An 11,057-nucleotide genomic window follows, 5' to 3' on the forward strand; every position below is an offset into this window, starting at 1 on the left:
CTCCTCCTGGCGGTGTTCCTAGTGAAGTAGCACCATCCATTGCCATTCGTGACTGGGAATGGTGGCAAAAAATGATCCAGTCTCCTTTCCTGACTGTATCCATCTAAAATCAGTGCACATCTACCTGTGTATATTTGAAAAGAATTACTGTGTCTCCATTTTCTTTTCATTTGATATAGATTTTGCCTTTTCATTGTTGTTTAGTCGCTAAATCATGTCCACCTCTTTGTGACCCCACGGACTGCAGCATACCAGGCTCCCTTGTCCTTCACTATCTCCAGGAATTTCCTCAAACTCATGTCCATTGAGTTGGTGATGCTACCCGAGCATTTCATAGAAGCCTTCTGAAAAAAAAAAGAAAACTATATCTGTTTAGAATTTAACCATTATCAAATATATCTCAAAGCAGGCAGCTTTCTTTGGAATAGAATGTATTCCTGGATATCAATATAATATCTTTTTCTCTTTACATTTGTCCTAAGTTCCCAGAACATTTCCTTAGTGGTGGCATACAAAACTCATTCAAGGGGCCTGGTTCTGAGAGGAAGGACTACTGGGGACATTAAAAGTACTCCTTCCTAAAATAGGGAAATTTGCATTTGCTGAAAGCCAGAGGCGTTATAAAGGACAAGACAAAAAATGTTATAAGAAGAAAGAAAGAAAGGTGAGAGAAAGGTCCATCAGAAAATGGAATGGACAGGCATTCATGTCCAGCTGTTTGTACGTGTGTGCTAAGTTGCTTCAGTCTTGTCCGACTCTTTGCAACCCTATGGGCTGTCACATACCAGGCTCCTCTGTCCAAGGGATTTTTCCAGGCAATAATACTGGAGTGGTTGCCATGCCTTCCTCCAAGGCATCTTCCCAACCCAGGGATCAAATCTGTGTCTCCTGCATGGACAGGTGGATTCTTTACCACCGAATCACCTGGTACATGCTGAATCAATCTTACTCATCAGCAAAGTACCCCAGTGAAAGAGATGGATTTTTACAATTTAATGTGTAGATGTAAAATCAAGTGCTGGATAGTTTTGTCTCAAATATAGTCACTGAGAATCTGAAGGGTCTTGGGGAAATTTTAATGTGCTACATTCTTGGCTTTCTGATTCCTGAAAGTGAAAGTGAAGTTGCTCAGTCGTGTCAGATTCTTTGCGACCTCATGGACGGTAGTCTACCCCGTCCATGGGATTTTCCAGACAAGAATACTGGAGTGGGCTGCCATTTCCTTCTCCAGGGGATCTTCCCAAACCAGGGATCGAACCCAGGTCTCCTGAATTGCAGACAGACGCCTTACCGTCTGAGCCACCAGGGGACTTTATTGCTTCAAGAATGAAATGCAGAACCCATGACTGGTAGTTTAGTTAAAAGCCTAACTTTTAACTAAAGATATAATCTTCGCATATGCTCTTAAATGATTCAGACATCTTGTTTTATTAAATGATTTAAGCAAATGAGTCCCATAGCATATATTATAGCCTTTACTTGATGAAAGACTTCACACCGTACTGTCACCCACAAAAGAAATCTCGGTATTTTCTACCTCTCTTTTTTCTATTACTTCACACATCCTGTAAAACCAAGCCAGTCACCTTCAGAAATATCTTTTGCATCTTTCCCCTCTTGTAAGGCCACCGTCACTGGCTTCCGATCATCTGTGTGCCTCTTCAAATTTTCAACGTTGTAATATTCTTGTTGTTTTCAGAACATACCTCCTAGTCTGTGTTGCCCTACTATCAAAGTTTTCTTGCTTTAAAATACAGCTATGATTGGATCATATCACTACCCTATTAAGCAAACCGTATCAGTGGTTTCTCAAGGTCCATGAAATATAACACACATTTTTAGCATGGAACTCACCAGGCTGTGAAATCTGGGATAAAGGGTACCTAGATTTAAACATAATAGGCACCCAGTGACCATTTGTTGACAGAATAATTGAGAACAAGCAAAATAGGAATGAACAAATGAGATTTTGCTACACAATTTGGCCTCAGCATCTTTATGCAGATAAATCCCTCTGTGAATTCAATGATTGCTACCCTCTGTACCATCTGCTGTTCATTTATTCTGGGCACCGATCACTGTTCCATGTCCTGGGAACACAGACATGAAGAAAACAATCCTCAGCTTCATCCGTGAGGATGAACAACTCACGGTGGAGTCACCATTAAACAAGTAAATGCACAGATGAGTACATGATTCCTATTTGTCAGCATTGCTACTAAGGAAAGGAAGTGGATTCTCTAAGAAAGGGAGGCAGACTGAGTTTAGCTTGAGGTATAGTAGAGATGGAGAAGATCTCTTTTCCTGGCATTTGATTGAAGATTGGATAAGTTATCCAAGTGGAAATTGGGAGAAGAGTGTGTTAGGCAGCTGAAATAAGTTGTTGGGATTGTTTTTGTTTTATTTTATCTTAAGATTCTGCTAGTTATTCCTTCTTAAAGTCACTAGGCATTCCCATAACCCTTACCCTAACCCTAACCTTTACCCTAAAACCCTAGCCCTTTTTGTAATACTGAACATGATGTGCTTGTCTGGAATGTTTTTCTCTTCTATTTTCTATCTAATGCATTTTTTTCTTATCCTCCTACTTTTATGTTTAGATATTAAAACATCAAACTGTCATTACCCCTTACAAAAACCCACATTTGGATATCTATAATAGCTTTTTCATATTGCCAAAAGTTTTGAGCACTCAAGATGTCCTTCAGTAGGTAAATGGATAAACTGTGATATATCCAGACAATGAAATATCATTTAGCACTAAAAAGAAGTGAGCTCTCAAGCTGTGAAAAGACATGAAGGAAATGTCACCACATGCTGCCAAGTGAAAGAGGTCAATCCAAAATGACTTCATGCCATGTAATCCCAACTATATAACATTCTGGAAAAGGGAAAACTATAGAGACAGTAAACAAAATTAGTGGTTTTTAGGGTTAGGGTCGGGGAGATGAACAGATATAGAAAAGGGTATTTTTAGGGCAGAAAGATTCCTCTATAATACTATAATGATGGATCTGCCCAAGTGGCTCAGTGGTAAAAGAATCTACCTCACCAATGCAGGAGACATGAGAGACACAGCCCGATTCCTAGCTCAGGAAGATCCCCTGGAGTAGGACATGGCAACCCACTCCAGTATGCTTGTATGGAAAATTCCACAGACAGAGGAGCCTGGCAGGCTACAGTCTATGGGGTCTCAAAGAGTCATACATGACTGAGCGTGCATACACTCTAATGATGGATATATGTCATCATAATTTGTCCAAGTTCATCATGCATATGATGCAAAGAGTGAATCCTAAGATAAAGCATGAATTTGGGGTGATTATAATGGGTCAATGTACATTCAACACTGGTAAAAAATGTAACATTCTATGAGTGATGTTGATAATGGGGAAGGCTATGCATGTGTTGGGATATGAGATGTATGTGAAACCTCGGTATCACCCTCTCAAATTTGTTCTAAACATAAAAATTCTCTAAAAACTTGTCTTATAAAAATACATTGAACCATTGACATTAAACTTTCACTGTTTTTGTAATAAATTTGGTTGTTACTGTTCAGTCGCTAAGTCATGTCAGACTCTTTGTCACCCCATGGATTGCAGCACACCAGGCTTCCCTGTCCTCCACTATCTCCTGGAGTTTGCTCAAACTCATGTCCATTGAGTTAGTGATGCTATCCAACCATCTCATCCTCTGTTGCCCCTATTTCTTCTCCTGCCTCAGTCTTTCCCAGCATCAGGGTCTTTTCACTTGAGTCAGTTCTTCGCATCAGGTGGTCAAAGTATTGGAGCTTCAGCTTGAGCATCAGTCCTTCCAATGAATATTCAGGGTTTATTTCTTTTAGGATTGATTGGTTTGATCTCCTTGCAGTCCAAGGGACTCTCAAGCACCTTCTTCAATACCACAGCTCAAAAGCATCAGTTCTTCAGTGCTCAGCTTTCTTTATTGTCCAACTCTCACATCCGCATATGGCTACTGGAGAAAACATAGCTTTGACTGTATGGACTTTTGTTGGCAAAGTGATATCTCTGCTTTTTAATTTGTTGTCTAGGTTTGTCATAGCTTACCTTCCAAGGAGCAAGCATCTTTTAATTTCATGGTTACAGTCACCATCTGCAGTGATTTTGGAATCCAAGAAAATAAGATCCACCACTGTTTCCATTGTTTCCCCATCTATTTGCCATGAAATGATGCGACCAGATGCCATGATCTTAGTTTTTTGAATGTTGAGTTTTAAGCCAGCTTTTCCCCTCTCCTCTTTCACCCTCATCAAGAGGCTCTTTAGTTCCTCTTTGCTTTCTGCCATTAGAGTGTTATAATCTGCATATTTGAGTTTATTGATGTTTCTCCTGGCAATCTTGATTCCAGCTTGTGATTCATCCAGCCCAGCATTCACATAATGTACTCTGCATATAAATGTGTATATACAATTGGGATTATATTACAAACACTGTTTCATGGCCCATCTTCCTTTACCTTAGCATACCATAAATGCATGTTGATTAATTAAACCTTCTCTGACAGCTTTGCTTTATTGACTGGTGCTCCACTGTCCACTTTGGACCAATCAAGTTCATGATCAAATCTGATATAACTTGAGTCAGGAACACTGGAGGAGGTTTAAATAAAGCCCTTTAGTGAATTAATTAAAAATGGAAGTGGATTAAATGGTCTAGGATATAGACTTGACTGTCAATAAATACATTGCTTTTTATCAGTGAATACTCTCTTTGAGTTAACTGGTAAATGAAACTAGATCCGAGTCAGAAATCTAGTCGTTTACCAGTGGACCAACCAATTGCAATCTAGAAGAGTCTTGTCCATAGGAAGATTACCGATGACAGCTAGAAGCGGACTGAGGTTCATTTACTCGCACTACAATTGACCTTGGCACTCTTCAAATTACTGTTTTATTAAAATTTCGGGGTAGGTCTGCCTGTTCATGAGACTATAGAATATAAGTTGAGGAAAAAAAGAAGAAAAGACCATATTCACCCTTATTTTAGAGATTAAATCCTTAGTTGATGCTACTTTTGAATACCATTTCCTTTTTAGCATAAAGTAATATAAATAAAATTTTCAAAATGTTTTCTATATTGTACAAAAGGCGAACATTGATTTTTATTGTTTGGTGTGACAGAATTTATTTCTCTGAGATTAAAATATTGACTTAGAGGAGAAAAAACTTTTTTATTCTCACAAATCTTTTTTTTTTTTCCTGGTATATAACAGTTTCGTAGATAATTTGAAACTGATTAATCTGTTAAACCATCTGTCAGAAATGTGCTGCAGCTGTTAAATGTCCAGCATAATTTGAACTGCAATTCTTGAGTAATTCACCCTTGGTATGTGCAGAGCAGACAATTTCCTATTTGATTTACAACTATGATTCTTGCAAACATGGCTGATTCTCTAGCTATATTTTCTTAAATGTTTTGTGAACATAGCTACTAGACTGAAAAAAAATGGAAAAAATTTGATCTGATTTTTTTTAAGATGATAACATTGAATCTGTTCATTAACAGATGCTACTATACTGATTATGTTCAGTATTTTTCAAAGGATGTGAAGATCCCTACCATACGTTATATTTTCCATATACTGAGAATGTAAAAAACTCCCCTTCCTTCAGAACAGATCACCATATAGCAGGGAGATCAACATATAAGCAAATACTTATCACAGTGTGTTTTCAATGATATAGGAGGAAAGTGTTATTTTAGAAATACCAAATTCTTATTTTCTTTTGCAAACAAAGAAAAACAAAAGGGGTTTTGAAAGAGTACTCTCAGAAACGTCAGTACATCAACTCTTACAAAATTCACTGCTGGAGACAAGATATTTTAAAAATTCTAAAGGCATGTACTAATGATGTAGAAAAACCCTCAGTGTAATACAAAGGTTCAAATGACAAATCATTTTAAGTTGATAAAGATCAGAGAGATGATCTTACGTGGGCTATAGTGAGGAAGCTCTACATGTAACATCATGGGATAAAGCCAACTCTTTTTTGCACAAGCAATTTTAAAAATGGGAAAATGCAAAAATGTCCATTAGATAAAGTAAATACATCTCAGTTGCCAAAACCTAGGAACTATTTTGCCCTGCTCACATTTAGATGGATTTATTACTTATCATTGTCAGTAATGCCCTATATGGTATTCATGCTGCATGCCAGATTCTTAGGCCCTGAGAATACAGGCTCAGCAGGACAGGCACATACCCCGATCCCAGGCAATTCAGAAAAGTAATAAACATTTTTAAAAGATAAACAATCAGGATTATTTTATTTTCATTTTTTTAAACTAACACAACATTGTTAATCAACTATACTCTAGTATAAAATAAAAAGTTAAAAACAGCCTACCTAACAAAAGTAATTTTTTAAAAGAAAGTTTGATAAAACTTATTTGTGGGTGCTAAGTCATTCAATTGTGTCCAACTCTTTGTGACTCCGTGGACTGTAGCCCCCCAGGGTCCTCTGTCCAAGGGATTTCCCAGGCAAGAATCTTGGAGTGGGCTGCCATTTCCTAGTTCAGGGCATCTTCCCTCCCCAAGGATCGAACCTTGTCTCCTATGTCACCTACATTGGCAGGCATATTCTTTACCACTGAGCCACCTGGGAGTTTGGTTGAATTTGCCTGTGAACTGTATAGGGCCTGAGGTTTTCTTTGTGAGATTTTAAGCTGCTGATTCAGTTTCTTTAATGGCTATGGCATTACTGAGGTGTTTGACTTCTTTTTTGAGTCAAATTTGATAAAGTTATATTTTTATAAGAATTTACTCATTTTATACGATTATTGTAAAAAGAGAATATTTTAGATTATCATTGGTGCTATGAACAAAATAAAACCATGCCATCAAATACCAAGTAATGTCTGGAGGATATGAAGCTGGAAGTTGAGTTGATGTATTTAGACACTGGCCAGAGAAAGAGTGGGCTGGTATTTGAGTTGGGGGCTGTCTGGAAAGGAGTCTACCTTCTTTAGAGCTGATAAAGAGAATTCCAGCCAGGAGACAGGGAGAGGAAGAGGCACTTTAGCAGGAATGTGCTTGGTGTGTCTGAAAAAGAGAAAGGAAAGTGAAACTGGAGCTTAGCGACTCAGAGGAGAAGAGTGAAATAAAATAACTCCAGAGATCATTCAGAGCCAAGCCATCACAGGCTCTGCTGGAGTTAGGGTTCCATACTCAATGCAAGGGGAAGCCCTCAGGAACAAGGGCCAGGAATAATCTGATCTGCTTTTTAAAAGATCCATCAGGCCAGTACAAAGAAAATGGATTTTGAAGGGATAAAGGTTGAAGCAGGAAATAAGTGCCCAATAAATATTTATTACATGAATAAATGGAATAAATTTGATGTACTGTGCTGAACATTATATTTATTGGATGTAGGCATATGAGCTGAAATGCTGATCCTGTATGATTTTCTCTGAGAACACCTATTTAAAACTGCGGGTGTCTCTTCCTTTTATTTGAAAGATATGGGTTTGTTGTGGACAGAAGACCTTAAAAAAATGACAGAGGGGGCATCACTTCAAGTAAATTCCTGGGATCAAAATGGGAAGTGGTAAGAAAAATCTGGGCTTCCCTGGTGACTCAGCAGTAAAGAACCCACCTGCAATGCAGGAAACATGGGTTGGATCCCTATGTTGGGAAGATCCACTGGAGAACAAAATGGCAACCCACTCCAGTGTTCTTGCCTGGAAAATGCCATGGACTGATGAGCTTGCGGGGGCTACAGTCCATGGGGTCGCAAAAGAGTCAAGACATGACTCAGTGGCTAAAAAACAACAGCAAGAAAAATCTGCCCATTTCATTTTTGTTAGGAGATCTACACACTCAAGAATAAATCCAGTGTACAGATTTTATCCAAAGTGACCCTGGAGATGGTAGACCTCAAAAACTTGTAATCATATACAACTTGGTTTTTGTCCTTGTTCTATTATTCTTTGGGCTTCCCTGATAGCTCAGTTGGTAAAGAATCCACCTGCAATGCAGGAGACCTGGGTTTGATCCCTGGGTTGGGAAGATCCTCTGGAGAAGGGAAAGGCTAACCACTCCAGTATTCTGGCCTGGAGAATTCCATGGACTATACAGTCCCTGGGGTTGCAAAGAGTTGGACACGACTGAGCGACCTTCACTTCACTTTCACTATGATTCTTTAACTGTGATGTCTCAAGCTTCCTCATCTGTATAATGGTAATGATATCAATGTCAAAGGCTTACTAAATAAAGTAACTCAGTGAGAGAATTCTCGCAGAATATTTACTGCATTGCCTGCCCCATAAGTACTCAAAAATGATTACTATTACTATTTATTTGCTGATTGTGGCTTAGTGGTTTCTACTGCTTATGCTACTGAGATGGAAAAGGGGCAACTGCCTCATTGAATTCAAGGCTGCTGTAATGCATATGGTAGCACATTTCGTTGTTTCCCATTGAGTGGAAATGAACAAAAAGGAAAATAGGGTCCCCTCCTTGGAGGTGTAAAGGGGAAAGATTCAGTGAGAAGATAAAGGGGAGAGATAGGTTTCCTTTTTTCCCTTATTGATTTTCATTATATGTCAGGTGAAACATGTCCACTCAGTTGATTTAGTTCCAAATTTATTATCTTTACCTTTTTCTAAATTAGCATTTAATGGCAAACTAATTGTACTTCTCTTCATGACCGCTGGCTTCATGTCTTTTGTGAGATGCCTTAAGTAAAGAAAACTAGATAAATTCTCCATACATTGTATGAAAGGACAGTTAATTCTCAATTTAAATATATACTCTCTTTTACCAATGAACTAACATTCTTGCATTTTCTGTGCAAAGGAGTTTAACCCTGCTATGAAGATCCAGATGTAGATAATAAAAGATTCCTTCATAAAATGAAATACAGTCTCCATAGTTTTGCCTTTTCCAGAGTGTCATATAGTTGGCAGATAGAGCTTTTCATATTGACTTCTTTCACTTAGTATATGACTTTTCATGATTCCATAGGCCACTTTCTTTCTTTCTTTTTTTTTTTTTGGCTGAATAAAACGACATTGTCTAGATGTACCACAGTTTATTTAACCATTCACCTATTGAGGTAGCCAGGGGTTAGAAGGAAGGAAGCAAAGAGGGATGAATAGGTAAGGCACAGAAGATATTTAGAGCAGTGAAACTACTATGTAACACACCATAATGTATGTTACACTTTTAAAACCACATGCTATATCATTATATCTGATGAGTCATCAAAAATTAAAACACCAACTGAAAAAAAATAAAATAAAATGAAATACAAAGCAATATTTATTTTTATTTTAAAACAAAAGGGAATATTTGTATGGACATTTCTTTGATAGGTCAGTGTATGCTAAAGACCAGATTGTCAAATGTCCTCATGCACTTAAACATACGTTTTGTATCAAATGTAGTGAGTGTGTGTGTGTGTGTGTGTGTGTGTGTGTGTATGTGAAAACTAGTAAGAGTGATTACTTCTGTGGATTGTGAAAATCCTTTCTTTCTCTGTATTGTATGGAATTTTATAAGATCAGGCAAAAAAAAAAATCTTATTTCCAGTGACAAAGAGTAGGCCAGGGATGTTTGAGCAAGAAGTACACAAAGCAAGGTATGAATCATAAAAGGTATGGGAGGAAATTATGATGAAAATGAAGATATATAAAATTAAAGTTGAGTTGGAGTCATCAGTATTTTGCCCTAAGGAAGAGCAAACATTTTTTCCAGAATTCTCCTATACTACTGATTTTTAAAACAATTGACTGTCTATTGCTATGACGTAGGAAATCATAGAAAAACTTATCCAAAATTAGAAATGGCCATTTGAAATAATGAAAAAAAAAAAAAATCTGAAGACACTCTGGATAAGATGGAACTTAGTCATCCAAATTCATACCCCTAGGAATAAAATATCATTTTTTTTATTGTAAAGAACATGCTCTCTTCCATGTGCTAATATTGGGAAAACCTCAGTCTAATACTAATCTCTGCAAATCACAACTATCCTAGAAATTATTTATTAGATCAGATTAAGTTAAAATAACTGAACTTACAAAAAGTTATAAAATATACTGGAAGAGCATGTCATGTTTCAATTTCTGGTACTGGCCATACATTCAAGGAGTAATACAGTATTTAAACATCAAAATGTATATGTACATTATTCAATTCAAAGACATTTGGCTCCCAGGTAGAATTACACCTTTTCCATAGAGAAAAGTAAGTGGGGTATGGGATTTCCACAGATGGCATATGGAAATGAGCTCAGTTTGTTTGGGTTTTTTAATAGAATGCTAAAGTTAGCAAAGTTCTGAGGTGAAAAATACAGAACCTATGCAAGGAATGTGTGCTGAGGAAAGAAGACAAAGCACCATGTTTCTAAGTGCATCAAAACAAAGACTTCAGGAACCAGTGACCTACGTTTATAGGGAATAAAAATAGTTGGCCTGTCTTAGATGTGGAGAAACAGATTGTGAAGTTATTGTTAGTGCTGTGCCTTTCTTCCTTTTTCTTTCTTGTTTTCTTTCTCTCATTTTTTCTCTCATTTTTCTCTCCTCCTCCCTCCTTTCCTCCCTACCTCCCTTCCTCCCTTTCCTCTTCTCTCCTCTTTATTGAGATGAATATTTAAAACATACACACGCACATATGGAATCATAGTCTTGGGAATACAGTCTCTAAAGCAGTGCTAGATCCCATTCCAGCCTTTGTTTGATCTGAGTGTGGAAACTGACATTCCTTATAATTTGTGAAGCATTTACAGGACTATATTAATCTCAGTGATTCCTCAGGAAACACACCTGAGTTGTGGCGTTGGTCTCTTTTTCATCCAAATCCTAAAACTATCCACTCCAAAATCATTGCAGATGGTGACTGCAGTCATGAAATTAAAAGACGCTTACTCCTTGGAAGGAAAGTTATGACCAACCTAGATAGCATATTCAAAAGCAGAGATATTACTTTGCCAACAAAGGTCCATCTAGTCAAGGCTATGGTTTTTCCTGTGGTCATGTATGGATGTGAGAGTTGGACTGTGAAGAAGGCTGAGCGCCGAAGAATTGATGCTT

At 37.6% G+C, this 11,057-nt stretch overlaps 1 protein-coding gene across 1 annotated transcript in view; it reads left to right on the forward strand.

Annotated features, from left to right (window-relative positions):
* Positions 1 to 11,057, forward strand: part of LOC104992135 (contactin-associated protein-like 2) — a 950,770-nt gene that overhangs the window by 287,963 nt on the left and 651,750 nt on the right. The window lies entirely within an intron of this gene.

This window comes from Bison bison, unplaced genomic scaffold (assembly GCF_000754665.1).
Source record: "Bison bison bison isolate TAMUID 2011002044 unplaced genomic scaffold, Bison_UMD1.0 scf7180017864211, whole genome shotgun sequence".
NCBI lineage: Eukaryota > Metazoa > Chordata > Mammalia > Artiodactyla > Bovidae > Bison > Bison bison.